The sequence below is a fragment of the Muntiacus reevesi genome, chromosome 20, assembly GCF_963930625.1.
Source record: "Muntiacus reevesi chromosome 20, mMunRee1.1, whole genome shotgun sequence".
In the NCBI taxonomy this organism is placed as follows: Eukaryota; Metazoa; Chordata; class Mammalia; order Artiodactyla; family Cervidae; genus Muntiacus; species Muntiacus reevesi.
Window position 1 is genome coordinate 37,595,611 of NC_089268.1, and position 26,125 is coordinate 37,621,735.

Sequence of the window (26,125 nt, forward strand, 5' to 3'; positions counted from 1 at the left end):
TGGGTCAAGAAGATCCCCTGGAGAAAGAACTGGCAACCCACTCTAGTATTCTTGCCTTGACAATTCCATGGACAGAGGAGCCTGGCGGCCTACCGTCCATGGGCTGCAAAGAGTCATAGACAACTAAGCATGCACACATGCACTGTGGGTTGTATGGGTTTTCTGTCTTCCACCCTCACAACAGACCGGCACTGATGCAGACAACAAACAGATGTTTAGTAGCAACGTATGAGATAGCCAAGTGTGGTACCCATGTGTTTATTAGCTTCTGCTTCAAAATCACTGTGATTTTGATAGTGATTGTAACCGTGAAACTAAATGACACTTGCTCTTTGGAAGAAAAACCATGACAGCTTTTCTAGACACCGTATTAAAAAGCAGAGACAAAGGTCCAGCAAAGCTTTGCCAACAAAGGTCCATATGGTCAAAGCTATGGTTTTTCCAGTAGCCATGAACGGATGTGAGAGTTGGATCATAAAGAAGGCTGAGCACCGAAGAATGGATGCTTTCAACTGTGGTGCTGGAGAAGAGTTCACGGGAGAAGGGGACAACAGAGGATGAGATGGTTGGATGGCATCACTGACTCAATGGACATGAGTATGAGGAAACTCCAGGAGATAGTGAAGGTACAGGTAAGCCTGATATGCTGCAGTCCACGGGGTTGCAAGAGTTGGACATGACTTAGCGACCCAACAACAACCACCTTCACTGAAGTTATTTAATTATTCCTCTATTTAAAAAACCCATACTCCCAATAGTTCACAGGTCTAAATTTTTCTTCTTCAATAATAATTTTTGACTATGTTCTCTTTGATTAGTCTATTGAAAGCTAAGCCTTTCTCCATCTTAAGATTTTTCAGTAGTTAAATTCGAAATGAGGACAGTATACTTGTAGTAGTGTTTGATTTGCCTGATGACTAGTGTATCAAAGGACATGGCCCATCAAAAGGGATGAAAGCAATTAGCCTTTAACAAAACTTCCATGTGAGGAGTGGAGCACCCTCTCCTCTGCCGCTCCTGTGAGTCCACCCCGCTGCTTGTCTGCCATGTCATGCTATCTGCTTTAACGTCATCCTCAATCTCCTTTTCCTGCCTTAAAACTGGCAGGAGGATATTCTTTACAAAGCCCAAACCCAGTCACCTAGAGCCTTTTAATGGGTGCCCCGTCATGTTATCACAGAGTAAAGTCCCAACCCCTCTGCTCACAGTTTTCACCTCTCTTTACTCTTACATGTAGCACCTCCTTTGGGGGCAAGACTGAAAAACTACACAAAGTTCCCTGAACTTCGTAGGCTCTCTCACACTCTATACCCCCACAGTGACTTCTTCTCCCTAATGCAACTGTCAGGCCAACTCCTAATGGTAGTTAAAGTTAATCCTGTGCCGGGCACTGTCCTAAGTGCTCAGTGAGTATCACAGGAGTCATTTCAAATGTGTAACACTTAGAAACAATTGTAAGGGGTAAGGACTACATCTACCCTCCATTTACTTATGAGAAAGCTATCAGCGCAGGCAGGTTAAGTTACTTTCTGAAGGTCACGCAGGTGGTAAATGGAAGCACTAGGATATGAATCTGGGCAGTCTGCTTCCAGAATGTCCTCCTAAGCTCTGAACTAGACTTTAGGTTCAGCTCAGGTTTCTCTTCCCCTGCGAAAGGTCCCTTCAGTTGCCTGCCTGCCCCAGTCCTCAGGTAGCTAAGGCCCTCGCTCTTCACAGGTATCACCCTGACAGCGTTCTACCCACTCTTCGGTAAGTGTTCTGTGATACGCGGCACTGACCCCCACCAGCCTCCCTGTCTGGGGCAGTGGCCAGCGTCCTCTTCACCCTCTCCTTGGTATATGCCACAAGCCTGGGACACAGTCCATTCTGAAGAAACGCATTTTGCTTGAATAAAATGAAAATGTTCTTACAATGAGAACAATACATCAACACAGCAGTTTATTGATCTAGTCTCTTCTGATGGTTCTCAAGATGGTTCTCAAATCTGAGTGTTGTTTAGTAGTTCCTTCTCCATAAGGCAATATCAAGAAATTTCATATAAATATGAAAATAAAAAGAACCTACTAGCTTATTTATCATGTCAGACCAAATAAAAACAATCTGATATTTCGATTAGCAATCAAGTATTTTTTTGGCTCTTTTGTTTAGACCCCTAAACAATACTATTGATACTTCTTTTACTTTACCACCACACAAAAACTTGAGCACCAAATTTTAGGTGAGCTGGGCAACAGAGTAACTGATTTCAGGAGTGGAATGATTGCTCAGACACTCTTAGAAGAGTTGAGTGATTTAAATAAGAACGAGGCGGTCCCACCCCTCATGAAAGAGAAAGTGGAAGGGAAGGGATGTAAGAAGTGTTCTTTGTTGTTGCCAAAGCTATGGTCAGTAGCTTTGCAACAGGGTTTTAATCAGGAAGCAAGTTTGCTCCTCTGAAGGGTCACTTGGAGAAGGAAGAAAGTGCTTCCATCCTGCTTAGCCACATCTTAGCTGTCTGTTCCCTTCGTTTCAGTTAAAAAAATCTTCTGAGTGTGTGCAAAGGTTACAAAGATGAAGAAGTCAGACAGATTCCTTACCTTGTGGAACTTTCCAGCTTAGTGATGGAGACAGATGTAAAAAAAGATTCTTTCTGATATAATGTGCCCATGCTCTTGAGGAAAGCAGTGAGCACTGGTGTGAAGCGCAGAGACTGGTACACTGATGGTGAAGCTGGTAGTGAAGTGTCAAGGATGAATAAAAATTCATCAGATTTCAACACTGCTAATTACTAGAGAACTGCAAATCCAAACTACAATGAGGTATCACCTGATGCTGGTCAGAATGGCCATCATCAAAAGTCTATAAACAACAAATGCTCGAGAGGGTGTGGAGAAAAAGGAACCCTCCTACACTGTTGGCAGGAATGTAAATTGGTGTAGCCACTATGAAAAGCAGTTATTCAATTTTTAAAAAAAGAAAAACAAATCAAACCTCCCCAAATTAATCAGTTTACAAAGGTGGGAGAGCTGGTTCAAGCAGAAAAGAAGCCATATAAGAGGAAAAGGCATTCTGATCTAGTCTCAGGATTGAGAAAATTTTAACCCTGACTTTATGAATATAAGTTTCTTGGTGTATATTATACCATCATTGATGTATTTTTTCCCCAGCCAGTACTTTTAGGAATGAATGCCATCCAGCCCAATTGAGTTCTTAGACAGGAAATGGTAAGAGATGATGGAAAGTAGAGGGGGCCAGTTCAGGCCCTTGTGTTGTGGTGAAGCTTAGATACCAGTGGGTATTATAGGGTATTAGACAGAGCACGAATACTAGGAAAGTTGGGCAAGGGGCAGATGAAGCTTCTAAAAAAAGAAAGAAAACCAGTTTGTTTATAAGGTTAACCATTTGGTTTTTTTACTTTACAGGTAGGGGCATACTTTTGTGAAGATTTAATATTTATTATCATAACCATTTCAAAATAGGAAGGCACTTTAAAAAGTATCTCTTCAACAGTGATTTTAACTTTACTGTATTGTACTATCCTTATGTTAGATTGGTGAAAACATCACCCTGGACCAGCACCGAAGGTTTAAGAGCACTGGGACAGACCATCCTGGGACTATAATTTAGACAGAGCTAGAGAGGCAAGACTGCGAGCCGCAAGCCCAGCTAATTAAAACCACAGAATCACTATAAGACCACAGAGTTTATGATGATTTGCTTGAGAACTCAATTCCATATGCCTTTTCCTGATATTCATCTAACAAATGTCTGTGGTTTCCAAGCCTCCATGGAGTAAGGATTTTGGCATTTGGTTGGCAAACCATTAAGGGTTCAGAATGGTAGGGACTAAGGTGGAAGAGAAACAGCCAAGGAAAGAGCAAACGGTGGTGACTTGAAACCAAGGGCTACTCTGTCCCCAAACCACACAGGGTTCCTTCTGTGGCTCCACACTGGTGTTTGTTTCCTGTTATTGTGAAGACCGAGAGGCCAGGGTGCAGCTCAAAGAGGTGAGGAATGTACGTGAGGTCTCTGCAGTGTGGAGAGGTGTGAAGTGGCACAGGGTATTACAGAAACCCCGGAAGGGGCCAGACGCAACCAGGGACAAGAAACCACCACGTCGGCCTCTGCCATCTGGAGAGAAGTGTCTTTTTCACAAGGCGGGACTACCAAGGAGTAGAGAGGAGGGGAAAAGGGCCATTTGCTGGCTCCCTACATCGGGCAGGAATTTAAGGCCAAACTCCATGTGTTTTGTGAGACAGATGTCCTGACTTCACTCTGTGGGTGTGGTGAGTCCACCCTGATGGGCCCAGGTGTGACATAGGAAATGAGACATCAACAGTCTTATGCCAGGTCCATGAGAACAAACGGGCGGCACGGAAACTACGAATGTGATGCTCGGCCTGACTGATCCCTGGAGTTTTGTTTTCATTTTCAACATAAGAACAAAACCTCCATTAAACAGAATTCATCCAACTTGAATCCTGGGCCAGGGCTGGCTGTACGCAAAACAGTGGAATGAACTTTACAGTTCTGAGCCCCATTTACTCCCTTCCCATGAAAACTTTTGGTTCCAGGGTCTCTTAAATTTTAAAATGCTGCCTCTCTTGGGGAAATATTTATTTTCATGACCCCAAAGAGATGCAGCTTTATGGGGAATGAGGAGTCTGTAAGGAGATAGGATGGGGGCTTCCCAGGTGGCTCAGTGGTAAAGAGTCTGCCTACATTCAATGCAGGAGACTCAGGTTTCATTCCTGGGTAGGGAAGATCCCCTGGAAGAGGAAATAGCAACCCACTCCAGTATGCTTGCCTGGAAAACTCCATGGACAGAGGAGCCTGATGGACTGCTGTCCACGGGGCTGCACACAGTCAGACATGACTGAAGTGACTTAGCATGTATGCATGCATTGGAGAAGGAAATGGCAACTCACTCCAGTGTTCTTGCCTGGAGAATCCCAGGGACAGAGGAGCCTGGTGGGCTGCCATCTATGGGGTCGCACAGAGTTGGACACGCAGCAGAGCATACATGACCACACATAAGGAGGCAGGACAGGACAGGAAGTATCACCTATCTGTTGCCCTGACAACCATGCCACTAGGAAAGGCTCTGGATGTTCTCTAGACTTCTGGGAGAAAGCTGTAAATTAAGGCTCATAATCAGAGAGGCAAAATTTCAAGGAATTTTGTGAGAACAGTAAAGCTCAGTACCTTACAACATCCACAGAGAGAATTTCAGTACCAAATATATTAATATGCAGGGGGAAAAAAGTCCTAAAAAATCAAAGATACCACACTCACTGACACTCTTCAGACAGAATTTTTAAAAACAAAGGTTGAAACTGCAAGGACAGAAGACGGCTGTTCAGTCTTCCAAACCATTCCCAAATGCACACTGCCGAGTCCTGGGGCTGTTTCAGTGTGTTTCTTGAGTCAATAATCAAATTGAAAACCTTTCTAAGATTTTAAATTGGTCTGGCAAATTAGTCACTCACATTTTTGGAATTTGAAACCAATCTCTGCCTTCACTACCAAGGCACATCTCCATCTCCAATGACGACTTGCTGCAATTAACACTGTTTCAAGAAAAATATCAGCATAAATTAGGGAACTCAGGCAAGCAGAGTCTTATTACTTATTAAAAGCCTCATGCTAGGCACAATAGGCACTCGCATTCAAGTGCTGAATTAATGAAAATGGCACTATGTACTTTCCATTCAAACACATCTTTTCCTTTGCGCCGTAGTTTAACTTCTTTCTAAATGTGGCTTTTAGTAGAAAATGACAACAATTATGAGCCCTTTGAGATTTAAAATCTGAAACTCAAATTATCCAGCCTTAATAAAAGCCTAATAAATTCCTTTATGTGTTATATTATGTCTGCTTAATTACTCCAATCCCATAATGGCAGCAACGGAGAAGCAGAGTTTATAGTCAGCTTTACAGAAGAGTGATTTTTGAGACTCTTTCCTCTAAATTTAATTTTTATGTGTACAATGAAAAACATATATTCAGAAACATTTTAAATCTGAAACTAAGATTCCTTCTATTAATATATTAAGTGGACAAATTCTCCTGAAAGGCAAAAGCGATTAAAACCACCCCAAAGTCCTTTATCACAAAACAGTATATTCTCAGTTCGGCGGGCAACTCTTCATTATTGCTAACGGTTTATCTCCTGCAGTGATTGGGAAGAGATATTGGTCCAACTTGCTTGCTGGAACTACCATTTCAATAGTGTTTTGCTACAGAACATAAATAATCTGTTAATGAAGCAGGAAGTCACTGTTACTTAGAAAATGGCCTCTGCTTATCTGCTGCTGTTTAGGAAAAAAATAGCAAGCAACATTATTTTCGTTCTGATAATGTCAATCTTATACAGTATCTTTGGAGGGGAGAAAAAAATGTAGCCTTGTCAAGTATGGGAGGAAGATCGGCCCATTTATATAAGGTTTCCATAATCTCTTGGCTCAGAGGAGTGGGGTATTTCATTATTCTGCACTTGTGACACGCAAATTGAGCTGGTGACACCACAAGGTCATTCTCTGTCCATCTTGACCCCACCTCCACCACATCCCCTGGGCTTCCTGTATTACAAGTGACTCCTGTTTTTCCTAAACTTGCATTTTCTCATTAACAGCTATTTTCTTGACTGAATTAGCCACTGTTTAAGTAAAAATATATATGTATCAAAAACTACAGTGAATAAAAAAATCATTTTTTTTCCTCCTTGAAACTAAAAGATGAAACAAAAATGAAAAGGTAGCATGCTTAGATGTCATTTTAAAGCTGAAAGATTCTTACTGATCTTTCCCTGGAATCCTCAAGCCTAGGTCTAAGCGTGGTTTAAAGTGGATCTACAAAACTATTTACAGACCACAAACATGCCACATACTGCCCAGATTGGCAAAGCAATCCCTGAGAGAACTGTCACAAATGGACAAAAAGCAAAAGGTAATCCAAAACTATAGGGACAGATCCTGTACATCTGGTGTCACGGTGTCTTCTTCTTTTTTAACATCTCTTGTTCTGAAAATACACGATATGAAAATAATCAGGTCTCACTGGAAGAATCTTTTCCAAGAGGTGCTAGGAAGTCAATGATCTCCCTTCTCTTGTCTCTGACGGAAGCATATCCTCAAACCTGATCCTTTGCTTGAAACTAGAGGGAATTTTTTGATTCCCTCGTGGTTCTGACAGTAAAGAGTCTGCCTGCAATGCAGGAGGCCTGAGTTTGATCCCGGTGATGGGAAGGTCCCCTGGAGAAGGAAATGGCAACCCACTCCAGTATTCTTGCCTGGAGAATCCCATGGACAGAGGAGCCTGATGGGCTACAGTCCATAGGGTCTCAAAGAGTCGGACACAACTGAGTGACTTTACTTTCACTCTCTTCTTGAATTTCAAACCCTGCTTGGAGCAGGCATTTTAATTTTTAAAAGGCTAGTCTATACTGCGGACTACAAAATGAATATACAAGGGAAGCAAGTTCTCAACAATGATAATTAAGTGAATTAGGTGTCACTGTTAAGAGTGATTATCTGTAAAGGACAGGTTTGTGGCTGTGGGGGGGCAGGGGGGGAAGGAGGGAGGGAGGGAGGGATGGATTGGGAGTTTGGGGTTATAAGATGTAAACTATTATATACAGAATGGATGAACAACAAGGTCCTACTGTACAGAACAAGGAACCATAGTGGAAAAGAATATAAAAAAATGTATACATATGTATAACTGAATCACTTTGCTGTACCACAGAAATGAACACAATATTGTAAACTGACTATGCTTCAATTTATTTAAAAAAGGGTGCATATCTGTGAAAACTGTAAACCAGGGTGACTGAGGATATATTTTCACAAAACAGAAAATACTACAGATATGGTTGTCTTCATTCCATTCTCCTGCAAGCTTCCACTGAGCATGTACCATATGCCAGGCTTTGGGCTGGGCTCTGCTGACATGGTGAGCAAAACCAGGTATGATCCCTGTCCTTACGGAACTCAGTCTAGTGAGGGAGATGAACCATGATCAAACAACAACACAAGTATAAAACGGTAACTCGGATGCGTGTTTAAGAGGCGTGTCACCTGTTATTAACAAGGATGGTGATCTGGCCTTGGCAGACAGGTCTGGGAAAGGTTCTCTAAGGAAGCTCTGGGGTGAGATCACAAGGTAACCAGGAGCTAATGGTGTTTAAAAAAAAAAAAGGATGAGCAGAGCATTTTGGGCAGAGAAACAGCATAGAAGGAAGAAGGTTTGCATGAAGGAGCAGAAGAAGGTGAGGTGTGCTCAGAGCAGAAAGCCAGTGGTGCATGGGGAGAGATTCAGCTTCGTGTACAGGAGGGCCTTCCATGGAATGGAAAGTCCTCATAAAGTTTCAAGCAGAAAAGAGAGATGGTCAGATTTACTGGTATGCAAGATCATTCTAGTTTCCCTTCAGTGAAAAGATTTGAGAGGGAAACAAGAATGAATGCAGAGGGATGAGTAAGCAGGTGACGGCGGAAGTCCAGGTAAGAGAAGAGGGCTGCCCTGGTCAAAGATTTTAAGGAGAAATACACAAATGTTTCCCTGAATCAGGGTGGCATTTTTCACTACTGGCAGATTTTCTCTTACCTGAACAAGAGAAGCTGCATTCTATCCTAGCAATGAAAGCATCCTTTGGAAGCACAAAACTTCATCCCAGAAAGACAAGTCATATATAATTACATGTATGATTACAGCCATGTAAAACCAAAACTACATAATTATGTATATATGTGTCTAATTAAAAAAACGAAAGTCTAGAAGTTGAAGAGTTTAAACATCCAGTGGGAAATTCATGTGCATATTTAGCTATTCTAGACTGAGTTTTAAAGGATACAAGATTCCTATTTATCCAAATTGAATCACGCAGATTACAGATTGTATACTTGTAGTTAGTGATGAAACGCACACTGAATTTCTAGACTTACACTGTCAATACTTTCATGAGTGCTATCACAGATGATTTGCTTGTAGTCATTCACTGCTCAGAAGAAGAGTGATGGAAATATGTAAGAAACTGCCAGCCAGCCAGAAAATGGAGCAGACTTTTGCGGTCTGGCGAGGGAAACAGTGGGGCAGAAATCTGAGTATCAGCAAAAGGGTTAACCAGTGCCTACAGCCTTCATCTCGTGCATTTCAGAGTTTCCCCCAGAGTAAAGCAGGAACAGCATATCAGATCCCTGCAGATGCTGAGAGCTGAAGGTAACGGAAAGAAAAGCTTTGACATTCTGTCACTGGAATGACAGGACAAACTGGACTGTAATAAACAACAGTTTGAGCACGATAATTTGATGCATTGGGACCTTAAGCTTCTTCAGATGCTGAACTCGGCTTGGGCTGTGAGATAAGAGGACAGCATTTACCCTCTTGGGTAAAGCAAGGGTGGGTGAAACCAGAGAAAAGAAACCTCCTTGGGCAAACAGAAATCAGTTCACCAACATGCACAGCTTCATGTTCAATACAGCTTCGGTATTACATACACCAATTGACATAGAGACCACATACAATATCCATACATGTTACCAACACATGTAAGCCCTCACACTCATGTCTATGTATAAAATATAACTTGTCCCTTGTCCTAATAGGAAATGAGAGTTAAGCCAGAAAGAAAAATAAATGCTCATGAGGAATCTTCACATGGAAAGTGCACTATACCACTATTCAGCTCACCCACTCTCATGTTGCTCCATAACTATTACAAATAAAATGTCTCTGAATAACATTTCTTTTCCCAAATAAACAAGCACATGCAGACACAGACTTCGACTGTGAAGATTTAATTCACAACAGAAGGATGTTGCTTATGGAGTGAGAAATGGAATCACAGTCCCTGTGGGCACATCCAGGTGTCTGCCAGTTTTCCATAACAAGGCTGAGTGATGTGCTTGCATTTCTCAAAGACTGTTTTGTTCTGGGAAGGCCAGTTTAGGTGACTGCTAGATGTCAGAATGAAACAGAAGTATCACCACACTATTGATTTTGGTTAGGATCACTCAGAATCAACAAAGCAGCTTGCTTTGACTGGGGAAGATTTGAACTTTTTAAAGATTTTGACTAGTTTTTCTTTACTCATGTAAAAAAAATTTTGAAAATGACAAACAAAACAAGACATCAACACAAGCATATGGTTTTGTAATTATAAGATACACTGTGCTTGTATAAGCAAGAACAATGAGAAAAGACAATCTTAAGGACAATAGCTAACATTTATTAGCTTTCTATGACTGTGAAAGGCATTGAGCTAGTGACTTTATATACATTCATCCTGTTTAAAACCCTGCAAGGTACTTGTTATTAGCCTCATTTTAATACTCTTGGCTCAGGGCATGGAAACAAAGTTGTCCAAGGTCATAGAGCTCAGAGTTGATAAAGCAGGGCTCGAGCTCCTGTCTGCTGCATTCGGCCAAGCTCAAAAGCCCACCTCTTTCCACTCTACCCACTGTCTCTCAAAATATCACTGCAGAAACAAAGAACAGGTGCAGAAAGAGAAAGCAATAACGCGTATTAGAGTCAAACAAATACATGGCTAATCCTATGCTGAAAAAAACCCACCCAGGCAGAATACAGACCCTTCCTCTAGACACAACTTACCAGGATTCTGTTTTCCACCTACTTCACATGGCTTAATATTCTTCGGAGGATTCCATGCCAAAGCAATGACAAAGGTGATGCATACCAATCTTGCTCCTCAGGTCCCAGGGATCTCTCTGCACCAGGCCAGCTATCCGAGCTCTACTGACCCCACCAGACAAACGCTTCAGTGCCTGCTCCTCTTGACCACTGAGACATCTGTATCTTGAGCACACACCATCTCTGCTCTTCACCATCCATTGCCCTTTCAATTCCTTTCTCATGCGTTTGTCCCACAAAGTGACACTGGAAAAACTTCCTTTCTTCCACCCTTCTACAAAAGCGCTATGGGTTTGTTTTAGAAATTTTCAAAAAATTCAGAAAGGCCACCAAAGGAGAAAATGGAAACCACCCAGGATTCTGTCACTTAGAGATAACTACTATTAATGCTGTGGTATGTGTTAACAGTCTTATTTTTTTTTTCCTACGCAAATGTGTAGGAATTATCATTTTAATAAAGTTGATATCAAAGATATTGTTTCTATTTTTGACACATCAATAAACATTCCCCCATCATTAAATATTCTTTTACAACATGATTTTCACTGACCGCATGGCCTTATCCTATAAATGTAGAGAATCTATTAACTCATTACCTATTTTTGGATATTTAGGGTTTTTTTTTTTTTTAACATTTCATTATTACAAACAGTTCTGTAATGAACATTCTTATAGATTTATGTTTACTCAGATTCATGACTGTTTCTTTTAACATATTCCTTTATACACTTGGAAGGCCTTGATACCTACTGGCAGGCTGTCCTTCTCACAGATTTTATGGATTTAATTCCCTGCCAGACTAAGCACTAAGACATGGGAAATGGGTCTTTTGAACACAGTGAATAATCACCAACTTGCAAAGTGACGTATAAGTGAATTCACTAATTCATTCAACACATACTCGTTAGCCTTCTAAATGCCCTAAGTACTGGGAATACAGCAGGCAGACACAGTCCTTGTTACTAAAGAGCTCTCATTGTATCAAGACAGAAAATGAAGGAAGCAATAACAATAAGATGTAAAAAGTGCAAAAATGGGAGGGAGGTCTGAGAACAGAGAGGAAAGACCAGGTTGGAAAAGTGTCTGGAGGTAAAGGGGGAGGTATTGAGATTGGCCCGATGTCCTAAGTGAGGTCGGATTTCTCCATGTTCTTCTCAAGTCAGGTCCCTCATCCTTTCTGTCATCACGATTTCCCTTGTTCTCCCGTGTTTCCTATTTCTAACTTGTGCTGAGCTGAAACAGAATATTTTATTTCAAAAGTTCCCTCCCAACTATAAAAGAAATCACTATTAAATAGTGTATCTTTCTAAAGTTGCGCCCCTACAACACCCTGCCACCCTACATACACATTGATTAAAAGCCAGAATAATTCTGGAGAAAAATTAGGTAAAACAAACAGTTATTTAGGGGAGAAGGTTTTCTAGAAGATTATTTAGATATAAATTATAGTTTTTCATGGCTAAGTTTCTAGATATATTGGAATCAATAGGGTAAAACAGTTTCTACGAACAGAAATGGCTACCAAAATTGGTCAGTATTAAATGGCCTAAAGGTTTAAAAGGAAGCAATCAAAACACACAGTAATTACATTCTCAAAATAACATCACCATCCCTGTAGTTTAATATTTTACACAGGACAGCATTTAGTAACCGCTGAAGCTAATAGCTTCTACAAAGTAAGCTGCTTTTCCATTTTATGCAGACAAGAGCCCAATGATTAAAACTATAAAAGTCATGTCTAATGAGTCCTAGTTATCCCATTACTTTAGAAACAAAGCGCTGCTTCTGAAGAGCAAATATATGCGGGTTGGAAAATGGATCAGGACTTTGATAAGATTTTGGTCTTATAAAATACATAATGAAAAAAGTAAATATAAGATGACATATGGAGCCAAACAATATACAGATAATATATGTGGATTCTATATCTCAAGATACATATCAACATATAGATATCTATATCTCAGTATATAGATATCAATATATATTCATACATAGATATCAACACATACTGATATACAGATTAATAAATTACTCATTTAAGTACAAACTACTTTTTTATATTTAAGAGAGAAATAAGGGTGTTAGAAAAAATGGATTTTGAATCAATTTTAACTACTTAAAATGGGTTTTATAGACTTCCCCAATGGCACAGTAAGTAAAGAATCTGCCTGCAGTGTAGGGGATACAGGAGACACAGGTTTGATCTCAGGGTCAGGAGGAAAATGGCAACCCATTCCAGTATTCTTGCCTGAAAAATCCCATACAGAGAAGTCTGGTGGGCTACGGTCATAGGGGTCCCAAAAAGTTAGGGCACAGCTGAGCCACTCAGCAAGAGCTTGGCTTCTATATGTATTACTTCTTGGGAACTCGGTTTTAAGGGTATACATGGAAAGCAAACCCAAATGTTCTATCACATGCGTGCTTGCATGAGGACGGATGATGTATATGGCCACATTCAGTGCTTACTATGTACAGAACTCTTCCAACCTCTTCACACATATTAAATTATTTCACCAAGAGAACCCAGTTAAAAATATATATACACACATATACATACATATACATAGACTTCCTAGGTGGCACTAGTGGTAAAGAACCCACCTGCCAATGCAGGAGACACAGAAGACTCAGGTTTGAGCCCTGGGTTGGGAAGATGCCCGGGAGGAGGGCATGGCAACCACTCTGGTATTCTGACCTGGAGAATCCCCGTGGACAGAGGAGCCTGGTGGGCTATGGTCCATAGGTTGCAAAGAGTCAGATACAACTGAAGTGACTTAGCATGCATGCACGTACATATACATACATACATACATACATATATATATATATATATACACACATACACATACGTATATACTTTTATTATTTCTGTTTTGTGAATGAGGAAACTAAGGTACAGTGCAATTATATATCTTTCCGAAGGGTACACAGCTGGTAAAAAAGGCAGAGCTGAGAATCAAAACCAGGCATGACTATATATGAAACACAGATGTCATCTGGGGTCTTCTTGCTCCTTTAGATCTAGGCTCCAATGTCCCACATCTTGTCTTACCAAAAAAAGTACAGTTCCTTCTCCCCATGACTTTCAACATCTAGGGGTCCTGCATTCTCAAGGTCACATCTAATTTCCAATTTCTGGTCTTCTGACTCAGTTTTGTGATTAAGGTCACAGAGGAAAAAAAAGTACAAATCACCTATTAATTATTTAATTGAACTGAATATTATTTCCCCACTTCATTCCTCTTTAATCACTCTTTCTTCCATTTATACTGAAAGAAAAATTCCTTCTATTTTTCTACTGCCAAGCACTCAGTTCTATCTTTCACAGTCTTGTTTCCTTCTAATTCATGGCCTCAGGTTCTTTTTTCATCCATAAAACTGTTTCTCAAAGTAGTTTCCTAGATAAAGCTATTTCCTTTCCTAAGAGAAATTCTTTTCCAAGCTGAGAGAGTGATACCCTCCCCATCTTGCCCTATATATGCGCACAAAGATAAAGGTGAGACGTCTTACATTTTGATTGACATGAAATATTGCTATTGATGCCATACTGCTGCCATAACAGAAGAAACCTGACGTATGTTCACTGACATCAGAACAGAAGCAGAACCAACTCAAGTTTAAATGACATTACGTTAATTCTCTGAAGTCTTAAGTCCATACAAGAGCAATCATTCTTCTTTGAGAGTCCATGGTTAGAAATGGCAACCCTCAGTGACAAAAAGAAATCACATGCCTCCACCCTTCCAATGAGGTTGTCAATATGTATAACAGGTGTTACAAAGTCATGTCAAAACACCATTAGAAAACAACAGGTTAGGAATATAATTGGAGGCATACACAGATTACTAAACCACATGTATCTGATTCATAAGAATATGAATTTTCAAAACATCACCTACTTCTGAACCAGTGAGTATGAATTATTTCCATGGCTTTATGTTCTAGAGGAAACCGAAGAGAGAAGGAGAAAGAAAGGATTTAAGGATACATTTTTGAAAACAAAACGATGTTTCATAAATCACTGGCATCCTAAGAGTCAAATATTTCTTGAGCACCAGAGTCACTTAGATGGAGATGTGTTTGGTCCCCCAGGAGCTGAACAGACCACAGCTTGAGGGGCTGCAGGAGGCGGCCCTGTGCTTAGCGTCCCCTGCCAGGCAATGACCATGAAAGACAAAAAGCAATTCAGTTTTGAAAAAACAGTCTTTGCCTTCAAAATGTTTCTACCAAAATGGAAGAAAAACCACATGAAGCATTCTGGATACATGTAAAATACACTTCAGAATTTGGGACAGGAAACAAAGGCAAGTTCAAAATGAGATGTGAGGCTGGCATGGGCTCATGGAATTGCAAACACGATGCAATCCCCAAGCAAGCAGTGTCATTAGCCATCACTGTGTCACTTGGATTTGACTCAGGAAATGTTTGCTGAATGACTGTTTGTGGGGGTGATACATAGAACAGGTTACCTGTTGAATCGGTTTGATAGCTGTCAGCTACTGAAGAGATTCTACCTTATTCGAAGCTATATATATATACCCACGTGGATTAACTTGGCCCAATGCCTGGGACCCATTGAGTATTCATTCATGTTTAGTATTTAATGGTCATTAAAGAAGGTGGGCTTCCCAGGTGGCGCTAGTGGTAAAGAGGCCATGTGCCAATGCAGGAGATGCAAGCGTTCGATTCCGGGGTCAGAAAGATCCCTTGGAGTAGGAAATGGCACCCCACTCCAGTATTGTCGCCTGGAAAATTCTATGGGCTGAGGAGCCCGATGGGCTGCCATCCAAGGGGCCACTAAGAGTCAGACATGACTGATCGAGTAAGCACACAAAGAAGGCAGGTTAACCCGGGGATTAGTAGGCCCATCAGAAAGCAGAAAGGAAGGAGTCCCAGAACTGGGGAAACTAAAGACTCCTGGGGACAAGCGAGAGAATTCCAAGAAAGCCGGCAGAGACCTGATTGAGTCGAGGGGAAGGAAGAGCGGAACCTATCTGAGACAGGAAGGAAAGGAAAGATCACGAACGAAGCGCAGGGTTACTTCCTAGGGGGAAAGGCAAGATTATTTAGAAAGTCACAGTGGTCTCTGTCTTCTCAGTTAATGAAATAATGATACTTATTTTTAAAGTGCATAGGTCATGGTCAGCAAAGACAACATTATTATCTGACCAGGAATAAAGCTGGACTGAGTAGAATCTGAGCCTTGAAAATAGAGCCTGAAAGTGACTGTGTGTATGGGGAGGGGGTGTCATGCTAGCGAGAACTAAAACATCTAATAAATTAGATATGAACCATATTTCCCAAACCAGTGCTGTAATTGTTCAATAATTTTATCAAGAACTGTGCTAGGCACTGCGGGGAATTGAGAGAAATGTGATACGGCTCTTGTCCCTGAAAAGTTAAATAACAACCCAGAGATACTTCATGGTAGAATGTGAACAGATGCCAAAAAAAAAAAAAAAAGTGAGAGAAAAAAGGGCAAGAAGTTCCATAACAAGAACTACATTCATTACATGTTACTTCTTTTTACATTAAATTCTAATAATTATCTCTTCTGCCCTTTTTTCTTTTTTCATTTTTGCTGCTGCACATTTTGTTGTTTACAGTCAATAAGAAGTCATTTTCCGGCTTTCATCTTGGAATAGTTATTTTAGTACGCATTTGAGTTCTTTTGTTTGTGAAGAAATTGCTTCTCCTCAAGGTTCACTGAACAAAACAAGTCACAAAGCTTTGGTTGAAACAGGGTCATTTCTTAAGTAGACAGAACAGATTCTTTTAAGAAACATTCTGTGCAAATACAGGCCTGTTTCCAAGCTATACAACAAACAAAAGCCGTCATTAATGTCGGTTCACGCCGGGGCTGGGTCTGAGAGGGTTAAGGTAAAAAGCAAGTTATTGTTACTTCTCCTTCAGTTCGGTACAGCTTTTCTGTAATTCTCCAGAGCTAGGCAGCTGACAGCATGGATTTTTATTGAAGAAATGCTATGACATTTGTTCTAAATGTCACATTTCTCCCCCACAACCTAAAAATAGCATGTCACCATACCCCTACCCCTAATAAAATTGTTGGCTTGGAAATGACATTGATAAGCAAAATGAAGCATATAACCTTTTCTCCCCTTTCCTATAAATGTTTTATTTATTCCTGAGTAACATTTGGTATCTTTTGGAGCCTGAGATCAAAGGGACAGCGCAGTAAATTTTACTGCCGGAGTAGTCTTTACAGTACGGGGTTGTCATTTTTAAAGCTTGTTTCAGGCTGGCACTGCTGTCATTTGAGTAGTGATCTAGTGACTGACAGAAAATATCTGTAGAAATAATGTGTGCTCTCATAGTGATGTGACATTTTATGAGCAGTTTGACTGTTTTCATTACTCTGATTTCAGTCTGGTGAAGAGTGAGTGAGAAAGCCAGCAACGGAATATGGAAAGCCAGTCAGGATGAAGTTGATAGGATAACCTTGAAATCGAGCTGCTGTATTTAATAAGGCTCAATGGCAATTATCTGAAAGCATTTTACATATTAGGTTGGCAGGAGTACTTAATCTGATCAGTTCCAAGGTTACTGGTTTTATTGATAAGAATGTTTGGCTAGCTGACACTTGAGCCAGGTTTCAAGAAACTTTATGGAGGCTTTGACTATATTTGCCCTCATCATCTTAACTAGGTTTAAAGGGTGACAATTTGGTTATATAGAGAAATGTGCATTACAAAAAAATTCCTGTCTGAACCATTCCCTTCAGTGGTGGGATTCTGTTAAAAAGAACATATTGCTAGAAAACACAGTCCTGGACCAAAGCCATGTAAACAAGCTTCCACCAGATGCTTTCAAAGGCATCACTGGAAGTTTTGACTTTTAGTGTTGCAAATGAGGGATACCTGTGTACCTTGCTTATGAATACCCAACAGCCATTTTCTCTTGCTCCTCAAAGTGTGTGCTGTTTGATAAATGTGCAATTAGTGCAAGAACTCTTCCAATGAGTGTGAGATCCTTACTACTCCTTTGAACTGGGATGTTCAGGACAAATATCTCCTGGCTTTTTTGGTGACACACAATCTGGAATTCCCAACTTCAAGACTGGTGGATGGGACGGACTTGCTTAAAGAGTGAAATAGCCAACTGCCCAGTGTTTACATCTTTACATGGCTTCTTTACCACCAGTGTACACAGTCTCTTTCAGAAAGTTCGGAAGTTGCCAGGCCTTAATAAATTTTCAAATACTTTTATTAGCATAAGGTAGGGTGGTAATGATAAGCTGGAAGGTTGTTGGGGAATCTGTAGTTTCACAAAGGCTCTAGGGTATATAGCTGGCAGAATGCCAAAAGGCCATTGTATATAAAAATTACTGCAACCATATCAGTGCTATTTTCATTGTATGCTATAAGATCATTTTATTATATAAATTTTCCTTAGAATGTTTTTTTGTATATAAATGACTACAATTTCTGTTTTGCTCTAACTGCTAGTCCCTCAAATGTTGACTGACACCATAAGCTCCTTGAAGGAGGCTATCTTTATCTCCCATGTCCCTAAGCACAGAGCAGACACTGGTGTTTCCTACACAGAACGAATGCTAATGTCTCTTCTGCCTCCAGATATAAAATTGCATCCGCGTATTCTCGGACTCAACCAAAAATTCAGTCTTCATATAGTTTTTAAGATTTTAGCCACGAGTGGCCATCTTCTCCATTTGCAAAGTATGCAGCCTTGCTTTTGGACAACAGTCTGCAGCTCCAGCTGTGTCTCATCTCTCCCCCCACCCTTCAACTTTATCCTCTATTCCTGTGGACATTTTATCAGTACACTACCGTTCTCTGAAATTATAATCAGATGCTTTAAAAACCTCTGATCATTCTCTGTAGCTGTGAAAACATAATCAAAGTGTTTGAAAAAGACTGCTGTGGTAGTTGCTAGCTAAAAAAGGAAATCATGTCCAGAAAATCTGTAATTTTTTCAAAAAAGGATAAAATAATTTATTGGGGGCTCAAAAGTATAGCACTGATTCTGTGCTTTGCTCAGAATACACAAAACACTGAAAATCAATGCGTCTGAGTTTCATAAAATAAAGATCTATTCTTCTGTATATGTTCTGAATGAGGTTATCTAGGGCATTATTATTGTTGTTGTTATTAGATGGTGATTATCTATGAGATCAGATTTTCTTGAAGGATGAATTAAGACTATTTCCCAATGTAAACGTTAGCAATAATGCGAAGCACAGAAGGGCAACACCAAAACCTCAGTCATACATGTCGAGCGATAACCCTATATGCAAAACAGAAAAAGAGACACAGAAGTACAGAACAGACTTTTGAACTCTGGGGGAGAACGTGAGGGTGGGATGTTTTGAAAGTACAGCATGTATATTATCTATGGTGAAACGGACCACCAGCCCAGGTGGGATACATGATTCAGGTGCTCGGGCCTGGTGCACTGGGAGGACCCTGAGGAGTCGGGTGGGGAGGGAGGTGGGAGGGGGGATCGGGATGGGGAATACGTGTAACTATATGGCTGATTCATGTCAATGTATGACAAAACCCACTGAAATGTTGTAAAGTGATTGGCCTCCAACTAATAAAATAATATTAAAAAAAAAAAAAAATACATGTCGAGCATTTAACTTCATAACCCCTCAGTTAAGACACAGTCTCTTCCTTTGGTTCATTCATAAACATTCCCATCTTCTTGTCTGCCTCCCCATCCCCCTCCAAAACAAAACATTTATTAACTGAAGCTTCCAACTGTGACAGAAATTACAGTCGTGTTAATGGTACAGATGGTGTACAAAATGCAATCTAAAAACATGATTAAAAAACTCAGGAGTTAGGTAACCCAAGTTCATCTCGGATATGGCTGACCAGACAGCTCTCAGGAAGGAAATACACGTTTTTGGTTAATTAGTTTGCTTTTATCCATCCCTGTAATTAGAACATGCTTTCCCCCTACTTAATCCTCAAACAGTCATTAGATTTAATAAACCTTTCTCGATTGCCACAAATGAGAAAATGAATTAGTTAAAAAGTAAGCATTAAGCTGGTATTAGCAATATGATTGTAACATTATGTGAATAAAAATGTTTTTGTTTAATTATTCAAGATTAAATATATCATTTTATAGCTTGTTGCAAAAAAGTGTACCAGGCTTCCTGTTTCTTTTCTTTCTCCCTTATGTTGCTTTATAAGGGAGTAACAGCATTAATACTGCCTCCACAGATTACATTCCACCAAATGGAAGTGATTATTAATCATTCTTTAAAAAAAAATCAAACCATAATTAACTTCTTCTCAAGTCAAAATAGAGTCAGAATGCCACATGACTAGGAGAGAGGGTGGTCCTGGTTGCAGGGCACTAAGCAGGGAGCTCAGCCCAAATAACTTGCAAGGCTCCTGTGAACTGACAAGGGAAGTGGAGGTGCAGTTTAGGCTTCTTTATTCCTACTAGTTTAGGCTCTAAGTCCTTGTGTGATGGTCTGATCTTTCCGAGGTCCAGACCAGTTCAGAGAGGCCTCCTAACTCCAAAGGTCCCATTAATCCCCACCTGGCTCTGCTGGCCAGTTTGGTAAGAAAGTTACTCACTCACACGGTGTGCTACTTTCAGACGACTAAAGGTGAAAGTCATTTTTTAAAGTGAAAAGCAATACACCATAAAGTTGAGGACCTAATTCCAGACTTTCATCTTGCTGAGCGTTCTCTGTACTAAATGAAATCACTCTGTGTTATATGTCAAGAAGCATCTCAATAAAAATGACTCGATATTTGAAAAAGAAGCCAAGTTGGTCCTCACCTGTATCGTGTGATACAGTCACAGTGAAAACCAATCTGCTGAATGGGAGGTTCTAGGGTATCGACAGTCACCTCTCTGCCTGTACTGGCTGAAGAGCCTTTGGCCATGGCGCCCACAACCATGACGGCTGATGGGCATGGACAAGTGTGGGCTCCCTGAAATGTAGGTATGGATCTAGATCAGATAGGAGAGTGCAGGAGAAAGAAGGTTTATTTTGATCATAGGAAAACAGCAAAGATTTGAAGACACCTGGGTAGGAAAGTGAGTTCAAGAATGTCTTAGTGCAACCAGTCTATTCCAGGAACAATGCTAGACTCTCTAGAAATACGTGTACATAGTTTCCTTGTCACTTCAAAACTCATAATGTTAAGAGTAGAGGCAACTGAGTCCAGTCCAGTCTTTCCATATTTACTCTGAGTTGAACCTACCTTCAAATTTGTATGGTAGATTGGAGAGGTTAGGGTCTGAAATCAAAATCATTTGTTTCTCTGGGCTATGGGACAACAACTGCAATATTTTGGGGTAATCTTAAAGGAAGAATGCTATGCTGTGGAGCTGATAGCTGGTCATGTCAGCCACCTTATCATTCTAAATTTCAGAGCAGGGGGAAAAAACCCGAGACCCAGAAAGTACATGCTGGCACTCAGGTACCTGCCTGGTCCCTGACTCCCAGAGCCACACCCGAGGATACGTTTTCTTTTACTGGGCGATTGTATTGCATACAGTCCAGACCCAATAAGGACAGCAGGAAGATGCAATACTGAATACTAGTTTGGAAGTGCAAAGTCTCCAAGCCAGTTTTCACATGTATTTATTTTAATAAAAAACATTACATTTTAGTCCACCATAACCTTTAGGAAATATCACCCTTTATGTTGCCTCATGTATCAAATTATAGAATCGGTCAGAAACCAGCCACGTGATTTTAGACAGATACTCAGCTTCTCTGGGCTGTGGCAGCCTCAGTGCAAAATGAAGTGGTTAGATAAGACGATCTCTATGGTTCTTCTAATGCTAAAATTACTTGATTTCACCTATTCCCTAATACCACAGACTACAAATCCAAATTACTATTCTTTGTTGAGATTAACTTGGAAGGCTCCCTAAAAAGAGGTGAGGAATCAAGTTAAGAAAAAACTGCTTCTTTACAAATGAGGTAGAATAAGAGAGATGCGTGTCAAGATGGATGCTTGACCTAGGGGTTAATAGAGAATTCCAGTTTTCTGGGATGTTGCAAACACAGGAGGAAAAAAAAAATCTCTTCTCATAATAATGTTACAAGCTTTTGGAATCTTTTTTGCTTTTTAAGGAGTTACTACAAAGGAGATGTTTATTCTGAACGTGAAAAGTTCAGTTCTGTAAATGAAGACATTGACATTATTACTTTAAAATTTTTATAGACTTTCTGCTCTTCATTGTTAAAAACAAATACGAAAATCTGCACACTTTTAATAGTCAAGACATTGTTCTGAGAAGGCAAACGTAACTGCCTGGGAAGAGGCTATGACTCCAGTATGTGTACAGGAGTCCTGCACACGCAGCTCTGCAGACCTCACAGAAACACGTGGAGGATGTTAAAATCTTCAAGGCTCCAGGCAACTGAAGGCGACGTGACCACCTAGCGCTCAAGCCTAGGGAAAGTGGAGAGCTAATGTTGGTCACTTCATGAGGTTGAAGCCACAGTGTGTAAATCTCTGATTGAGAGTAAGAATACTTGAAACAGAAAAGCCTCAGAAAATAATGTGAAGTGATGGCGGGCATTCTCCTGGGTTGCCTCCTCACTGGGGTCCCAGCTTGCCTGCACCTGTTTCCTTCACTTTGAAGAACTGACAGGTGATTCAGAGTGACCCACCCCATCACAGAATCCACTCCTAGCGCCTGTGAGACACTGGGTTCTCCGCTCATGGCTCAGACCTTACCAGTGGGTGGTTGCTTAAAAACAGTTGTTAATGGATGTAGGCAACTTTACTTGAGCCAAGGGGAAGAGACCTGACACTTGCTTGACCGAACTCTACATCATTTGACCTTCACAGGTCGGTGGGGTTAAGAAGACCATTTGCAACTTTATGCCCATTCTTTTTTTCCCCCCATGGATAAGAAAACTGAGGTTCAAGGAAGTAAGAGGTTGAAGAGAACAGGGCTTGGTGGTGCCTTGTGTAAAGTACTATACAAACGAAAGTAATTACTAGGATGATTTTGGCACATCTCTATAAATGAAGGCAAAATTAAAACTTCACCTAGAAGGGGTATGTATTCTTTTCTGAATATGACTACTAAAATGTTGGTGTTTCTCAAATTCCCTCTTCACTTAGCCACCCATGAAGAGGTGTGCCTCCTCTGTGGCAGACAGCAGGCCGGTCAGCATGGGGAAATGCACTCTTCTATGACCTGAGCTATTCCAGACGGCCTGTCACTGGGCATTCAACAGAAGGCAGCAAGACACACAATTACCCTCCTGACGAGGGTCCCTGGGGACACAGGCCTGGAGAATTATGGCATTAAGAAACGGGGTTTGGTACAATCAATAGTCTTTCAAAAGGGTTGATTCTGTGTGGAAAGAAGACAGTATTAAACAATTACGCTGCACATAAGCTTTCTCTAGAAGAGTTTATAGTTGATCATTTTTATGGTTTAATAAAAATGTATTTGCTTTCATTTATTACAACTGCACCAGGAAACTGAAACAACTAGCAAGACACCAGCTGAAAAAAAAATGAAAGCCTGGCAAATTTAAGAAGCAAAATATCAAGTTCTAATTTAAATAACATCAAGCCAATTTTGTTTAAAAACAAACACAAAGCTTTTGTGTGAGCTGTTAGTCACCCTTGTTTTTCTGCCATTGAAAAATGAACAGCAGAGCTTTGGGGAGGAAATACTAATATTAAAGGTTGACATGGTCCTACCTTGCACTCATGAGACATGAGTCATCCTTACAGACACACTTGCTTTGATGATACACATGAAAATAGAAAAAAACAACCCCTATAAAACAGAGATATGTTCAAAGAAAAACAAACTTTTAGAAATTTACTACTGTGTGTGTTTTTAACTTCCCCAACTAAGGGTATACTGACCTATCCTGGTTGCTCTTATTTTTGATGTCCTGGCAAAATTGTTTTGAGCTTCTAAAAAATAAAATATGACTAAACGAAATAAGAACTTACAGATTATTGTTTCTTCATCGGAAAATAAGGATTAGGCCAAATCAGCAAATTAATTATGTTCCCAACATTTTCGGCCTGATGGAATGATTATTTGGTTGGCTACAGGCTGTCAGATCATGCATTCTTCTTTGTAACAAGGCAAATTAGATATTTATGCTGCTATTCCAAACAAAGCAGACATGTTGTCTGGCAGGAATTTTTTTTTTCTACACTAGTTAGAACTCTTGTGAGTAAAGCTTATGAGTTTTGTCATGTGGCACTTCTACCCCATCACTCATAAACAATCTTTATGAGGGTCATACTGTTTCTCATTTAACAGTCAATAAATGTACCACTGCCATTCCTGTCTCTGACTTTTTGCAAGAATTTTGTAAAAATAATGTTTTCTTGCTTTAATCTGCACACAAACTAGTTCATGTTTATTCTTTACGAATGTCTTACTACAATCTGTACTTCCTGTTTCTCTGAGAGCGTTCTGTGTTCTGGCCTACGCTTTGGCTCAAGTTGTCAACACAACTGTTCACCTCTGAACCTTCGTGATACCAGACACAGTGCTCCTCATATCCCCGGCATGTCAGCTTCCGCCTCCCGTAACCTGCTCAGTTGTTGCCAATGAGAGTTCTCAGCTGATGAATCTAGCCAGTCTCACTTAGTTCTTGAGCTAAATCATTGTCAGCATGGAGGGTGCCTTGGTGGCCACTAGCTCACTAGGAGGTAGGAGCTGAAATTAGGTGTGCTAAACCCTGCTGCCTGAAGTGAAAATGGAGTATCCCAATTTCTGTGGAGTCTCAGCTCTCTGGAAACTCCTGACAGGTTGACTTGATCCACACAAATTCTTTCTTTCTTTCTTTTCTGTTGGTTTTCTGATTGGTGACCCCATGGACTATAGCCCACCAGGCTCCTCTGACCATGGGATTCTCCAGGCAAGAATACTGGAGTGGGTTGCCATGCCCTTCTCCAGGGGATCTTCCTGACCCAGGGATTGAACTCACGTCTCCTGAATTGCAGGCAGATTCCTTACCGACTGAGTTATGAGGAAAGCCCTAGGTACGCAGAGAGGTCCTTAATTCTAACCCCGTGGCTCTGTCTCAAGTTAACTAGTCCCTTGCCAGCAGGGGAGGAAAGGAAGGTGAGAATTAGCAGGAAGTTCCTGCTTTGGTATCACCCAACTTGAAGTCTGGTAAGAAACAAATTCATCACTATTCTGGGATTGCCTGGACCAATGATGCTCAAATATCTGAGGTGAAGAGCAGCTTAAAAAAATTTTCCCCTCTTTCCTCTCTTCCTTTCTGAAAAATATTTCAGATACATCAGGAACCAATTAACTTATAAATTACTTTGTCAAATTCTTAAATGCTTATTCCCACCTCTGTACATAGTTCCTCTGAGATCAAAATGTTTGAGGACCTGCTGGATCTGATGACCTCACTTAGAACAGCATGGCCAGGCTTCTTATGCTCTTGGGTCCCACGCACAGTCTCAGAGCTACTGAGTGAATCAAACCTGAGCTGGCCCCATTGGAAGGATAATTTTCCATCCTTTCTCCGGACCTCATCCCTTCCCTCGCCGTCCACAATGCCAACAGTGCTGATACCCTCATATGCCTCATGGCAAAGGCTCATCCTAGGTATGAAAGGTACACAATAAATATTTGCTGAATGAACTAATTCCTGTGTGAAAATTGCACTGATTGATTCACACACTCAAAAAGTCTTTATGAAGTGCTCAGCATGTGTCAGGCACTCGGTGAGATCTTGGGACATCCAACTTCTTCTTAAGCAGATTTCAGTCTAATAAGAGAGACAGGAAGCAAACCCACAACCACAATTTCATGGGGGTACACGTCACGGCAGAAGGATGGACACATATCAAAGTGCCACTTATGCCAGTCTGGGTTTGAAGCAAGCAAGGGCTTCCTGGAAGAGCTGGTGCCTGAGCTGAGTCCCAGTGGGTTAGAAGGCATTTGCCAGAGAACGCAGGGCAAGAGCAGAGGAAACAGAACCTGCAAAGATAACGAAGCAGACGGAGCTTGGCATGATTGAGAATCAAGTAGGGGAGTAAAGCTTAGACACAGCGGGTAAGCGGAAAGGCGTGAACACGAGGTGCGAGTCGGAGGAAGGGAAAAGTAGGGAATGCAGTGCTTCCTATGAGCTCATGACCGTAAGTTTATGATGTGCAGGACTGTGCTGGGCAACACTCAGGATGCTGAGCATCCCTGACCCTGGGTACCACATGTCAGGACATCATCACAGTATGACAACAACCCTGGTTGAGAACTTCGGGTAGACACATTATTTGGTCAAGAAGTGGCTAAGTCTCTTAAGAAGATGCAGTGGAACCAATTAGTCTGAATTAAAAGTGTGATCCTAAATCATGTGTTCAAGGAAGATCACATCAGTCACGCCCAGGTTTTTCCCAAGAAAAATCACATCAGATTCCTCCAGTGTTTACATCTGGCCTCTACAAGGGGGGCGGAATCTGTAAATAACTTTACCATAAACCCAATTCCACTCATCAAGTATCTACTTAGAACCTATTAAATGTCAACC

The 26,125-nt window shown here is 40.8% G+C and overlaps 1 protein-coding gene across 4 annotated transcripts in view; it reads right to left on the reverse strand.

Annotated features, from left to right (window-relative positions):
- CDKAL1 (CDK5 regulatory subunit associated protein 1 like 1) overlaps window positions 1-26,125 on the reverse strand; it is a 576,202-nt gene that overhangs the window by 52,779 nt on the left and 497,298 nt on the right. The window lies entirely within an intron of this gene.